The sequence below is a fragment of the Triticum dicoccoides genome, chromosome 7B, assembly GCF_002162155.2.
Source record: "Triticum dicoccoides isolate Atlit2015 ecotype Zavitan chromosome 7B, WEW_v2.0, whole genome shotgun sequence".
NCBI lineage: Eukaryota > Viridiplantae > Streptophyta > Magnoliopsida > Poales > Poaceae > Triticum > Triticum dicoccoides.
The window spans coordinates 38,948,938-38,964,341 of NC_041393.1; positions in this window are offsets into that span (position 1 = coordinate 38,948,938).

The window sequence follows — 15,404 nt, forward strand, 5'->3', positions numbered from 1 at the left end:
CTAGCATGAATAATAAACATTTATCATGATATAAGGAAATAAATAATAACTTTATTATTTCCTCTATGGCATATTTCCTTCACCTTGGGCATCCCCAAGCTTAGGCTCTTGCAACTCCTTATTCCTTAATCCATTGAATCTTTACCCAAAACTTGAAAACTTCAACCACACAAAACTCAAAACAGAACTCGTAAGCTCCGTTAGTATAAGAAAATAAAACCACCACTTAGGTACTGTAATGAACTCGTTCTAAATTCATATTGGTGTAATATCTACTGTATACTAACTTCTCTATGGTTCATACCACTTAATACTAGCCATAGATGCATAAAAAATTAGCAAACAACACATAGAAAACAGAATCTGTCAAAAACAGAACAATCTGTAGTAATCTGTATCAAACGTATAGTTCTGGAAACCCAAAAATTATGAAATAAATTGCTGGACCTGAAAAATTTGTCTATTAATCATCTGCTAAAATAATCAACCTAAAATCACTCTCCAGTAAAAAATAGCAGCTATGCTCGTGAGCGCTAAAGTTTCTGTTTTTCACAGCAAGATCACATAAACTTCACCCAAGTCTTCCCAAAGGTTCTACTTGGCACTTTATTGAAACAAAAGCTATAAAACATGATTACTATAGTAGCAAAATCATGTGGACACACAAAAATTGTAAGGATAAATATTGGGTTGTCTCCCAACAAGGGCTTTTCTTTAATGCCTTTTAGCTAGGCATGATGATGGCAATGATGCTCACATAAAAGATAAGGATTGAAACATAAAGAGATCATCATGAAGCATATGACTATCACATTTAAGTCTAACCCACTTCCTATGCATAGGGATTTTGTGAGCAAACAACTTATGGGAACAATAATCAACTAGCATAGGATGGCACAACAAGCATAGCTTCAAGAATTTAAGCATATAGAGAGGAAACTTGACATTATTGAAATTCCTACAAGCATATGTTCCTCCCTCATAATAATTTTCAGTAGAATAATGAATGAATTCAACAATATAACTAGCACCTAAAGCATTCTTTTCATGATCTACAAGCATAGAAAATTTACTACTCTCCACATAAGCAAACTTTTTCTTTATAGCATACGTATCATCACAATAATCATCATAGATAGGAGGCATGCTTTCATCATAGTAAATTTGCTCATCAAAGCTTGGGGGACAAATTATATCATATTCATCAAACATAGCTTCCCCAAGCTTGTGGCTTTGCATATCATTAGCATCATGGATATTCAAGGAATTCATACTAACAACATTGCAATCATGCTCATCATATAAAAACATTCTATAGATTTCTTCTTCTAGCACTTGAGCACAATTATCCTTTCCATCATACTCACGAAAGATATTAAAAAGGTGAAGCGTATGAGACAAACTCAACTCCATTTTTTTTGTAGTTTTCTTTTATAAACTAAACTAGTGCTAAAACAAGAAACAAAAAGATTCAATTGCAAGATCTAAAGATATACCTTCACTTACCTGGCCTCCCCGGCAACGGCGCCAGAAAAGAGCTTGATGTCTACTACACAACCTTCTTCTTGTAGACGTTGTTGGGCCTGCAAGTGCACAGGTTTGTAGGACAGTAGAAAATTTCCCTCAAGTGGATGACCTAAGGTTTATCAATCCGTAGGAGGCGTAGGATGAAGATGGTCTCTTTCAAGCAAATCTGCAACCAAATAACAAAGAGTCTCTTGTGTCCCCAACACACCCAATATAGTGGTAAATTGTATAGGTGCACTAGTTCGGCGAAGAGATGAAGATACATGTGCAAAATAGATAGTAGATATAGGTTTTTGTAATCTGAAATAATAAAAACAGCAAGGTAGTGAGCGATAAAAGTGAGCGTAAACGGTATTGCAATGATAGGAAGCAAGGCCTAGGGTTCATACTTTCACTAGTGTAAGTACTCTCAACAATAATAACATAGATAGAACATATGACAAGCCCTCTACATGCAACAAAGAGTCACTCCAAAGACACTAATAGCGGAGAACAAACATAGAGATTATGGTCGGGTATGAAACCACCACAAAGCTATTCTTTCGGATCGATCTATAAAAAAGTTCGTACTAGAATAACACCTTAAGATACAAATCAACCAAAACTGTAATGTCACCTAGATACTCCATTGTCACCTCAAGTATCCGTGAGCATGATTATACAATATGCATCACACAATCTCAGATTCATCCAACCAACATAAAAGTACTTCAAAGAGTGCTCCAAAGCTACTACCGGAGAGTCAAGAACGTGTGCCAACCCCTATGCATAGGTTCCCAAGTGTCACGAAACCCGCAAGTTGATCACCAAAACATACATCAAGTGGCACATGATATCCCATTGTCACCACAGATAATCACGGCAAGACATACATCAAGTGTTCATAAAAGACGCAATCTGATAAGATAACTTCAAAGGGGAAACTCAATTCATCACAAGAGAGTAGAGGGGGAGAAACATCATAAGATCCAACTACAATAGCAAAGCTCGGGATACATCAAGATCGTGCCATAGAGGAACACGAGAGAGAGAGAGATATCAAACACATAGCTACTGGTACATACCCTCAGCCCCGAGGGTGAACTACTCCCTCCTCGTCATGGATAGCACCGGGATGATGAAGATGGCCTCCGGTGATGGGATCCCCCTCCGGCAGTGTGTCGGAACAGGGCCCCGATTGGTTTTTGGTGGCTACAGAGGCTTGCGGCGGCGGAACTCCCGATCTATCTTCTGTTCTGGAAGTTTTAGGGTTCGTAGGTATATATGGGTGGAGGGGTACGTCGGTGGACCTCCGGGCTGTTCACGAGGTAGGGGGGCGCGCCCAGGGGGGGCGCGCCCTCCACCCTCATGGGCAGCCCGGGACTCCCCTAAAGTGCACTCCAAGCCCATCAGATTGGTTTCCTTCCAAAATTAACTTCTCAAGTTGATTTCGTTCCGTTTTGACTCCGTCTGATATCCCTTTTCCTCGAAACACTGAAATAGGCATAAAACAGCAAATCTGGGCTGGGCCTCCGGTTAATAGGTTAGTCCCAAAAATAATATAAAAGTGGATAATAAATCCCAATATTGCCTAATACAGTAGATAAAGTAGCATGGAGCAATCAAAAATTATAGATACGTTGGAGACGTATCAGTAACCTTCTGTATCCGCGAGATCCCATCTTGGAGCCTTCGTCGGTGCTCCGCCGGAGGGGGAATCGATCACGGAGGGCCTCTACATCATCTCCAAGGCCTCTCCAATGAGTTGTGAGTAGTTTACCACAGACCTTCGGGTCCATAGTTATTAGCTAGATGGCTTCTTCTCTCTCTTTGAATCTCAATACAATGTTCTCCTCGATCTTCTTGGAGATCTATTCGATGTAACTCTTTTTGCGGTGTGTTTGTCGAGATCCGATGAATTGTGGGTTTATGATCAAGTTTATCTATTAGAAATGTTTGAATCTCCTCTGAGTTATTTTATGTGTGATTAAGTTATCTTTGCAAGTCTCTTCGAATTATCAGTTTGGTTTGGCCTACTAGATTGATCTTTCTTGCAATGGGAGAAGTGCTTAGCTTTGGGTTCAATCTTGCGGTGTCCTTTCCCAGTGACAGCAGGGGCAGCAAGGCACATATTGTATTGTTGCCATCGAGGATAAAAATATGGGGTTTATATCATATTGCATGAGTTTATCCCTCTACATCATGTCATCTTTCTTAATGCGTTACTCTGTTCTTTATGAACTTAATACTCGAGATGCATGCTGGATAGCGGTCGATGTGTGGAGTAATAGTAGTAGATGCAGGAAGGAGTCGGTCTACTTGTCACGGACGTGATGCCTATATACATGATCATGCCTAGATAATCTCATAATTATTCGCTTTTCTATCAATTGCTCGACAGTAATTTGTTCACCCACCGTAATACTTATGCTATCTTGAGAGAAGCCACTAGTGAAACCTATGGCCCCCGGGTCTATCTCTTATCATATAAGCTTTCAATCTACTTTTATTTTCATCTTTACTTTTCCTATCTATATTACAAAATACCAAAAGTATATTTATCTTATCATATTATCTCTATCAGATCTCACTTTCGCAAGTGGCCGTGAAGGGATTGACAACCCCTTTATTGCGTTGGTTGCGAGTTCTTGTTTGTTTGTGTAGGTGCGTGGGAATTTTGAGGAGCCTCCTACTGGATTGATACCTTGGTTCTCAAAACTGAGGGAAATACTTATGCTACTATTGCATCACCCTTTCCTCTTCAAGGAAAACCAACACAAGCTCAAGAGTAGCAGTACATTACAAAAAGGCCCGAGGCCAGCATTCATTAAAGTTTGAACGTACACCCCTAGCGGGTTGAATTGCGTGCGCTTAACGAAATTGTTCAAAAAGATCGCAAGTATAGGACAAGACAAAATAAAAATGGCCACCTAGGCCAGAGGAGTAGCAAGCGGATCCGAGGGGTCGGCGGAGGTAGCGGCACCGGATGGTGGAGCGGCCGGCTGGTTCATTTCGGCTCGGTCGGCATCAGCGGCAGTCGGCGTAGCCACCCATGGCTCGCTGGTCGAAGCCTGATCGGGCTGAGGCTGGCAGCCCGCTCCGTCCTCCGGCGCGTCGTCTTCGTCTTCCTCGTACTCGCTGTCGTCGGCGCCCTCATCGCTGGAGGCAATTTCCCCGTGCGCGTTGGGTCCAACCCAAACCAGCTGGGTGTCACCTCATTGTCGTGATCGTCTAGGTCGGGCATGAAGACGACAGTGTTGGTGTAGCCGGTGAGCGCTGCCGCGCGCCGGGTGAGCTTAGTGCCCACCTCCGCCAGCTCCGGAACGGCCTCCTGCCGGAAGGTGGCCAGCTGGGTCAGGTCCAGATTGGGGTACCACGCCTTGGCGAACTCCAGGGTCGTCCGAGCACCCGCCCGGGCCGCGGCGCCCTTCGAGGCCTGGAAGCGGCCGGCTGCCACCTCCAGCCAGTCGGCGGTCCGACCAGGGGTGCGTCGAATCTGGGCACCTGGCCGGAGGGCGGCCAGCACTAGAGCTCCGGCGCGTTGCAGGCAGCGGATCATCCAATGGGCTGGCTGCAAGCGCATCTTGACGCCCAAGAGTTGCTTGCCAAGGCTCTGGGGCGCGTTCGGCACGATTTCCACACCCGCCGCCCTTCATGATATGCGTCGCGCCTCGATGGCCTGGCTGACAGCGACGGAGTAGCCCGGGAAGTACTCCGCGAAGGAAGAAAATCAAAATATGAGGAGATAGAAGCCCGCTACAGCAGCAGTCGGCGGCCACTCAAGAAGAAGAAAAAACTTACCGTCGATCATGTCCTCGATCTCTTCGTAGCCATTGGTCTCATTCTCGGTCCACTTCGAGTGTTGAGTCTCGAACTCGGCCTTGAGGAGGTCCTCTTCGTCCTTCAGCTTCTAGAGCTCTGCCTTCTGCCGCTATGCCTGGTCCGCCAGCTGCTTAGTCAAGCGCTCGCACTCCTGCGCCGCCTCGCTGCGCTCCACCTCCTTGCCACAAAGCTCGGTCTTGGCCTCGCCCAAGTGTTGTTGTAGTGCAGCGGCTGCCTTTGCAAAGACAAAGATAAAGAAGACATCAGCATAAAAAAAGAGAGAGAGGTAGTTGCTGGAAGATCCAGCCCGACTGCTCAGCAGTCGGCCTGAATCTCGGGGGCTACACCCAGCGGGTGCACTGTCGCGCACCCGTGAGAATACATGCATAGTGCTTACTTCGGCTCTCGTTCAAGTCACTGGCCCTCCTGGCCAGCTCCTTGACGTGGGAGTTTTAGGCGGCTGCGCGGAGGTTGTGGTAGTCCTGCAGCAAGGGCAAAGGAAGAAAAGAAAACAAGTTAGCACTCGGAACTCAACTTAAAGTTGTCAGGAAGACCGATCGCATTGTCAGGAACTCCTGCACGCACTTCTGGAGGGTGGCACCTTGGACACCAAGCTGGGTCTGGACGTCCTGCACCGACACGTTCAGGACGCCGCCACCACCACCAGACGCCCATTTTGCTGTGTTGGCACTGGTGGCCTCAACATCGAGCACCGCCGAGCTGGTGGCTCCGACCTCCATCAGCCATGGCGCCGAGCTCGCCTTCACCGGGCGCTGGCGCACGAGAATGTGAACCATGGAAAGCGGCCCCACTTCCAACCCGCCGTCAGACGGCACCGCCTGTGGCCCCTCGGGCTGACCGACCTGTGTGTCGCAGTCGGCACGGGCGGAACCACCTCTTCCCCAAGCCCGGGGCCGCCTCCTTCCCTCTCCATGGCCGGTTGGACAACGCCGGCCCTGCTAGTCGGCTCCGGGACCTCTAGCGCAGGCGGTTCCGGGTGTTGCTTGTCGACGGGCTCGGAGGTCTGACCACAGGACGCCTCCACCTCCTGCTCCTTGGCGGCCGTGTCTGCCTGCTCCTTGATCGCTGCTTCGGCCTGCGCCTTGGCCGCATCATCGGTGTCCGCCTATGCCGCCCTAGCCGCCTCCTCCCGCTCCTCGCGTGCCTCCCGTGCATTCCTCTCCATGGACACCTGGAGGGTGGCAAGCGGGTACACGCGGCGGGGGACAGCAGAGCTGTCGGCCGCCCCAACCACCGAAGCAGCCGGGGCTCACAAGAGGGACAGCGGAGCCCTGTTCAAGCGAGCAGGAAAGACCATTGAAGAAAAAGAAAATGAAAAACAGCAACAGAGAAATCATAAACACTTACATGGACACCACCAGGCGTGGCTTTGAGGTCCTCTGGAACTGGGCCACCCTCGCAGCAGCCTCTTGCCGCTTGGTCGCGGCGGTCAAGGTCTTCGGCATCTTGGGTCAGCTGCCGTATAGCCCGCCCTCAGCCTGACGTTTTTGGCGCACCGGCTACTGCGGTCGGCGCGGCCAAGGAGCTGGCACCTGCCCTGCCGCGCGGTGGCCTCAGCGCGGCTCATTGTCTTCCGCATCATCGTCCGACCACTCCCCCAGGCCGCCTCCCAAGAAGTCGTCTGCTTCCCCTCTGCCACCGCCCGCGGTGTCGTCCTCCTCCATGGTGGCTGCCCCCAAGTCGGGATCGTCCGCGTCGCTTACCGGCCGGTCCGGCAGGAACTGCTCGCCTGGAGCCGGTGCGCTGGTGGCCGTCTGGCCCGGGAAGTACTACACCATGGCCGACTACTCAGGCGGCGAGAAGAAATCGGACCAGCAAAGAGGAAAGAAAGAGAAGTGAAGGAATTATCGTAGGCGGCAGATTAGCCTGGCTGTACGGCGGCTTGCCGAACTGCCACTCTGACTCAGACAGCTTGCAGTCGGAGATGTTGTTCACCAGGCGAACAACCTCCACGACCGGCATCTCCTTTGTGGACATTCGGGACGGATCCCGGTGCCCACTCATATCACTGATGATGTGGGGCCGGCCTTGAAGAGGTAGCACCCGGCGCTCCGCGTAGGCGGCCACCAAGTCGGAGGCCTTGAGGCTCTCCGAGTCCAGCATCACATGTAGTCGGGCAAGGGCGCTGGCGGAGGGGACCGACAGGGTCTTTGGCAGGAAGCTCTAGTTGGAAAGAGGCTCGGCAGGCGGGCCGGCTGCGTAAGCCGGCAAGTTGATTTAGTTTCGCATCGGGTGGAGATTCTCGATGATAGAAGTAGGACTGCTGCCACAATTTGGCCGACTGCAGCAAGGCGATAGGCGGGAAGCAGGACCCGCCCCCGTTACCGGAGCGCCGTACCACGATGCAGGCTCCGTACTGCACCGCCTCGTTCTTGGCGGCGGTGCTGAGTTTCAGGTAGAAGATCTCGGCCCACAGCTCAAGTGTGGGAAGGGTGCCAAGGTAGACCTCGTAGAGAGTGAAGAAGGTGGAGAGCAGCACCACCGTGTTTGGTGTGAGGTGGTGGTGATGCACTCCGTAGAAATCCATGAACGAGCGGAGGAACACGCTCGCTGGAAGGCTGAAGCCGTGAAGGAAATTTGACCGGAAGACGACGCGCTCGTCCCCTTCTCGCTTCGGAGAGATCTCCCTCGCAGGAGGAGGCGCACCTTGATGTTGGAATGGTAGGGGAGACGCCGCGTCTGTCGGAGGAACTGGATGTGGTCTTTGTGGATGGTGGAACCGTCCCAGTCACCGGTGCGGCCGCTATGCCACATGGGCACTGAGTTCGGCGGCGTCGCGAAGTGGCTGCGGCATGAAGGAGCTTGGCGACGGTGAGCCACAGCAGCGCTCCGGCGAGGAAACAAGGCACAGAAGTGGCAGAGAGACGAGGCGAAGAGGGAGGAGGGCGCGCGTGTGTTCTGCCGCCCCCTCCTCCCCCTACTTATAGCCCCGTGGCGGCGGAACCAAGGGGGCGAGAAGTGGGGGAGCGCAAGATTAACTGCGCACACTCCCCCTATGATCCCGCGACTTCCGCGCTTTTAAGGCATGTATTAATCGCCCTCGGAAGTGCAACCGACCGCCTCGGCCACAGCGGATCCACGCGCATGCTGAGTCCCTGTAGTGGCGGGCCCGGGCCTGCGGCGACGTCCTGTCGCGCGCATGGGCTTGCACGCTGACCTGGCCGGCAGGCGCCGCATGGTGGACAGGTAGTGGGCGGCGAGCCACTCGCCCGGCTGGCACACCACCTGGCCCCCATCACGACTATTTGAATCCCGCCAGGTGGCCGCGACCACGTCCGGCTCCTGGTGCCCGACTCCTCCTAGGCGGATGGAGGAGAAGGCGGAAGCCCACTTGAGAGGGAAACTGTTGCGGCCCTCTGGCTGCCCAAAGCCGTAGAACCTCACTAACTTCGGGGACTACTGACGGGGGGATAGACCCTGGGTAGCCTCATCCACACCCTAGCAGATTTCAAGACATCGGGGCTGATGTCTACTACACAACCTTCTTCTTGTAGACGTTGTTGGTCCTCCAAGTGTAGAGGTTTGTAGGACAGTAGCAAATTTCCCTCAAGTGGATGACCTAAGGTTTATTAATCCGTGGGAGGCGTAGGATGAAGATGGTCTCTCTCAAACAACCCTGCAACCAAATAACAAAAAGTCTCTTGTGTCCCCAACACACCCAATACAATGGTAAATTGTATAGGTGCACAAGTTCGGCGAAGAGATGGTGATACAAGTGCAATATGGATGGTATATATGAGTATTAGTAATCTGAAAATATAAAAACAGCAAGGTAACTAATGATAAAAGTGAGCGTAAATGGTATTGCAATGGTAGGAAACAAGGCATAGGGTTCATACTTTCACTAGTGCAAGTTCTCTCAACAATAATAACATAATTGGATCATATAACTATCCCTCAACATGCAACAAAGAGTCACTCCAAAGCCACTAATAGCAGAGAACAAACGAAGAGATTATGGTAGGGTACGAAACCACCTCAAAGTTATTCTTTCGGATCAATCTATTCAAGAGTTCGTACTAGAATAACACCTTAGGACACAAATCAACCAAAACCCTAATGTCACCTAGATACTCCATTGTCACCTAAAGTATCCGTGGGCATGATTATACGATATGCGTCACACAATCTTATATTCATCTATTCAACCAACACAAAGTACTTCAAAGAGTGCCCCAAAGTTTCTACCAGAGAGTCAAGACGAAAACGTGTGCAAACCCCTATGCATAGGTTCATGGGCGGAACCCGCAAGTTGATCACCAAAACATACATCAAGTAGCATGTGATTTCCCATTGTCACCACAGATAAGCACGGCAAGACATACATCAAGTGTTCTCAAATAAATAAAGACTCAATCCGATAAGATAACTTCAAGAGGAAAACTCAATTCATCACAAGAGAGTAGAGGGGGGAAAACATCATAAGATCCAACTATAATAGCAAAGCTCGCGATACATCAAGATCGTGCCATAGAGAGAACACAAGAGAGAGAGAGATCAAACACATAGCTACTGGTACATACCCTCAGCCCTGAGGGTGAACTACTCCCTCCTCGTCATGGAGAGCTCCGGGATGATGAAGATGGCCACCGGTGATGGGCTTCCACTCCGGCAGGGTGCCGGAACGGGCTCCAGAGAGGTTTTTGGTATCTACAGAGGATTGAGGTGGCGGAACTCCCGATCTATTGTGTGCTTCGATGTTTTTAGGGTATATGGGAATATATAGGCGAAAGAAGTCGGTCGGGGGAGCCTCGAGGGGCCCAGGAGATAGGGGGCGTGGCCAGGGGGTGGGCGCGCCCTCCTATCTCCTGGCTTCCTCGAGCCTTCCCTGGCTTGAACTTCAAGTCTCCCGGAACATATCCTTTCCAAAAATCACCCTCCAGAAGGTTTCATTCCGTTTGGACTCCATTTGATATTCCTTTTCTTCGAAATACTAAAACAGGCAATAAATCAGCAATATGGGCTGGGCCTCCGGTTAGTAGGTTAGTCCCAAAAGTAATATAAAACTGTATAATAAAGCCCGTAATCATTCAAAACAGATAATAAAATAGCATGAATGATTCATAAATTATAGATACGTTGGAGACGTATCAGCATCCCCAAGATTAACTCCTACTCGTCCTCGAGTAGGTACATGATAAAGAAAGAATTTATGAAGTGTGAATGCTAGTAGGTGCACAAGTTTGATCAATGATAATTTCAATCACCTTTTCTAGCATGATTATAAGTCATAACAGTAGTTCATCTCATAAAACTTCTCACAAACAAGTAACAAGCAATTCACATGTTAAATCATAGACCATAAACTTTCTCGAAAACTAGCAAACTTCATTCTTAGTCATCAAACAATTGCAATTCATCTTATTTTCAAGAAGGGTCTATGTCAGAGCTTTGATTTAGCAAACTCCACATACTCAACTATCATATAGTCTTCTACAATTGCTAACACTCACGCAATACTAATGGTTATGGAGTTTTAATCGGACACTGAGAAAGATAGGGGCTTATAGTGTTGCCTCCCAACATATTCACCTTTGGGTGATGTCAACAATAATAGTTCATGCTAACTTACATCCAATTGGATATATATATCAGGATCTTTCCAATAGGAGGTGCTTGCCAAAGGATAAAATGAGAAAGGGAAAGGTGAAGATCACCTTGACTCGTGCATAAAAGTAAAAGATAGGCCCTTTGTAGAGGGAATCATGGATTTGCAGAGGTGCTAGAGCTCAATTTTGAAATAGAGATAAATAATTTTGAGAGGTATGATCTCATTGTCAACATAACAACCAAGAGTTCACAATATCTTCCATACTACATACATTATAGGCGGTTCCCAAACAGAATTATAGAAGTTTTTACTCCCCTCCACCAACAATCATCAATCCATGGCTTGCCCGCAACAATGGGTGCCTCCAATTAACATCAAACCTGGGGGAGTTTTGTTTGCAATTATTTTTGATTTGATTTCGATCTTTTGATCATGGGACTGGGCATCCTGGTTACCAGGCATTTTTCTCATGAATGATGAGCGGAGTCCACTCTTCTTGAGAATAACCCCCATAGCATGGAAGATACTGACAGCCCCTAATCGCTACATGAGCGATTCGGGCATACAAAACAGATTATCATTTGAAGGTTTAGAGTTTGGCACATGCAAATTTTCTTGGAACGGCAGGTAAATACCGCATATGCGTAGGTATGGTGGACACTCATGGGAAAAACTGGGTTTCAGGATATTTGGAAGCACAAGTAGTATCTCTACTTGGTGCAAGGAATTTTGGCTAGCATGAGGGGGAAAGGCAAGCTCAACATGTTTGAATTATCCATGACAATATACTTTAACTGAGATGTGAGAAAACATAACCCATTACGTTGTCTTCCTTGTCCAATATCAACTCTTTAGCATGTCATACTTAATGAGTGCTCACAATTATAAAAGATGTCTAGGATAGTATATTTATATTTGGAATCACTCTTCCTTCAATATTCTTTCATGAATTGTTCAAATGACCAATACAATGCTTGCAAACCTTCAATAAATTTACAACCTCTACTTCTTAGATGTGAAGTCATTACTCCCCATGGGATAAGCAAATGAAACATATATAATTTCAGATTTATGACATTCAACTCATTCAACCATTTACTAATAGGATATAAGTGAAGCACACGAGTAAATGACAAACTACTCCAACAAGATATAAGTGAAGATCAATGAGTAGCTGAATAATTATGTAACTATGTGAAGACTCTCTCTCATTAAAGAATTTCAGATCTTGGTATTGTATTCAAACAGCAAGCAAAACAAAATAAAATTACATTGCAAGGATAGCACAACTCATGTGAAGAAGCAAAAACTTAGGTTCAACTGATACTAACCGATAGTTGTTGAAGAAGAAAGGTGGGATGCCTACCGGGGCATCCCCAAGCTTAGATGCTTGAGACTTCTTGAAATATTATCTTGGGGTGCCTTGGGCATCCCCAAGCTTTAAATTTTGTGTCTGCTTAATTCCTCTCATATCATGGTTCCTCTTTTTATCAAAAGCTTCATCCACAACAAACTTAACAAGAACTCGTGTGATAGGTTAGTATAAATCAACGCAAAACCTTATCATTTTCTACTGTAACAAATCACTAAAATTATTATTCAACATTGCATACTAAATGCCTCTGCATATTTAACACTCCTATCCTCAAATAGAATCATTAAATAAGCAAACATATGCAAACAATGCAACCATAACAGCAATCTGCCAAAACAGTATAGTCTGTAAAGAATGCAAGATTCATCATACTTCCCTAACTCCAACAATTATTAGAAAAATACTACGCTGTGGAAGATTTATCAGAGCTCAATATGCAAAAAAATTCAACATTATATCATTCTCTGACTTTTCTAGGGAATTTTTGCAACAGCGGTAAACTTTCTGTTTTCAAACAGGAACATGTATACTAGCAAAATAAGCAGGGTAAAGGCTATCCTTTACATTTTTATTGAAAATAAAGATGCAAAACATTATATAAATAACAGAAAGCAAATACTAACAAAAGAAAACGACGCTCCAAGCAAAACACATAACATGTGGTGAATAAAAATATAGCTCCAAGTAACGTTACCAATGAACGAAGACGAAAGAGGGGATGCCTTCCGGGGCATCCCCAAGCATAGGCTCTTGGTTGTCCTTGAATATTACCTTGGGGTGCCTTGGGCATCCCCAAGCTTAGGCTCTTGCCAATCCTTATTCCATAGTCCAGCAAATCTTTACCCAAAACTTGAAAACTCCACAACACAAAACTCAATAGAAAACTCGTAAGCTCAGTTAGTAAAATAAAACCACCACTTAGGTACTGTAATGAACTCATTATAAATTCATATTGTTGTAATATCTACTGTACTCCAACTTATCTATGGTTCATACCCTTCGGTACTACTCATAGATTCATCAAAATAAGCAAACAACACATAGAAAATAGAATCTGTCAAAAACTGACCAGTATGTAGTAATCTGTATCAAACGTATACTTCTGGAACTCCAAAAATCCTACCAAATTAGAAAGCCCTAAGAAATTTGTGTACCAATCCAGAGCAAAACGAATCAGATCAGAAGCACGTTTCTGTGAATTACCAAAACAAATTTACTGGGTGCAAAAGTTTCTGATTCTCAGCAGGATCAACACAACTATCACCGTAAGCTATCCTAAAGGTCTTACTTGGCACTTTATTGAAACAAAAGCTATAAAACATGATTACTAAAGTAGCATAATCATGTGAACACACAAAAACAGTAAGGGTAAATATTGGGTTGTCTCCCAACAAGCGCTTTTCTTTAATGCCTTTCTAGCTACGCATGATGATGGCAATGATGCTCACCTAAAAGATAAGAATTGAAACATAACGGGAGCATCATGAAGCATATGACTAGCATATTTAAGTCTAACCCATGTCCTATGCATAGGGATTTTGTGAGAAAACAACTTATGGGCACAATAATCAACTAGCATAGGAAGGTAAAACAAGCATAGCTTCAAAACTTGAAGCACATAGAGAGGAAACTTGACATTATTGCAATTCCTAAAAGCATATGTTCCTCCCTCATAATAATTTTCAGTACTTCCCTAACTCCAAAAATTACGAACTAAAATTCCCACTATGATAAATTTATCAGAGATTAATATGCAAAAATATTCAACGTTATACCATGCTCTGACTTTTCTAGGGAATTTTTGCAACAGCGGTAAACTTTCTGTTTTCAAACAGCAACATGCAAACTAGCAAAATAAGCATGGCAAAGGCTATCCTTGACTTTTTTATTGAAAATAAAGAGGGAAAACACTATTCTAACTAACAGCAAGCATAAAATAACAAAATAAAATGACGCTCCAAGCAAAACACATATCATGTGGCGAATAAGAATATAGCTCCAAGTAAAGTTACCGATGAACGAAGACGAAAGAGGGGATGCCTTCCGGGGCATCCCCAAGCTTAGGCTCTTGGTTGTCCTTGAATATTACCTTGGGGTGCCTTGGGCATCCCCAAGCTTAGGCTCTTGCCACTCCTTATTCCATAGTCTATCGAATCTTTACCCAAAACTTGAAAACTTCAACCACACAAAACTCAAAACAAAACTCGTAAGCTCCGTTAGTATAAGAAAATAAAACCACCACTTAGGTACTGTAATGAACTTGTTCTAAATTCATATTGGTGTAATATCTACTGTGTTCTAACTTCTCTATGGTTCATACCACTTGATACTAGCCATAGATGCATCAAAATAAGCAAACAACACATAGAAAACAGAATCTATCAAAAACAGAACAGTCTGTAGTAATCTGTATCAAACGTATATTTCTGGAACCCCAAAAATTATGAAATAAATTGCTGGACCTGAACAATTTGTCTATTAATCATCTGCAAAAATAATCAACCTAAAAGCACTCTCCAATAAAAAAATGGCAGCTATGCTCGTGAGCGCTAAAGTTTCTATTTTTCACAGCAAGATCACATAAACTTCACCCAAGTCTTCCCAAAGGTTCTACTTGGCACTTTATTGAAACAAAAGCTATAAAACATGATTACTCTAGTAGCATAATCATGTGGACACACAAAAATAGTAAGGATAAATATTGGGTTGTCTCCCAACAAGGGCTTTTCTTTAATGCCTTTTAGCTAGGCATGATGATGGCAATGATGCTCACATAGAAGATAAGGATTGAAACATAAAGAGAGCATCATGAAGCATATGACTAGCACATTTAAGTCTAACCCACTTCCTATGCATAGGGATTTTATGAGCAAACAACTTATGGGAACAATAATCAACTAGCATAGGATGGCACAACAAGCATAGCTTCAAGACTTTAAGCATATGGAGAGGAAACTTGACATTATTGCAATTCCTACAAGCATATGTTCCTCCCTCATAATAATTTTCAGTAGCATAATGAATGAATTCAACAATATAACCAGAACCTAAAGCATTCTTTTCATGATCTACAAGCATAGAAAATTTACTACTCTCCACATAAGCAAAATTCTCCTCATTCGGAATAGC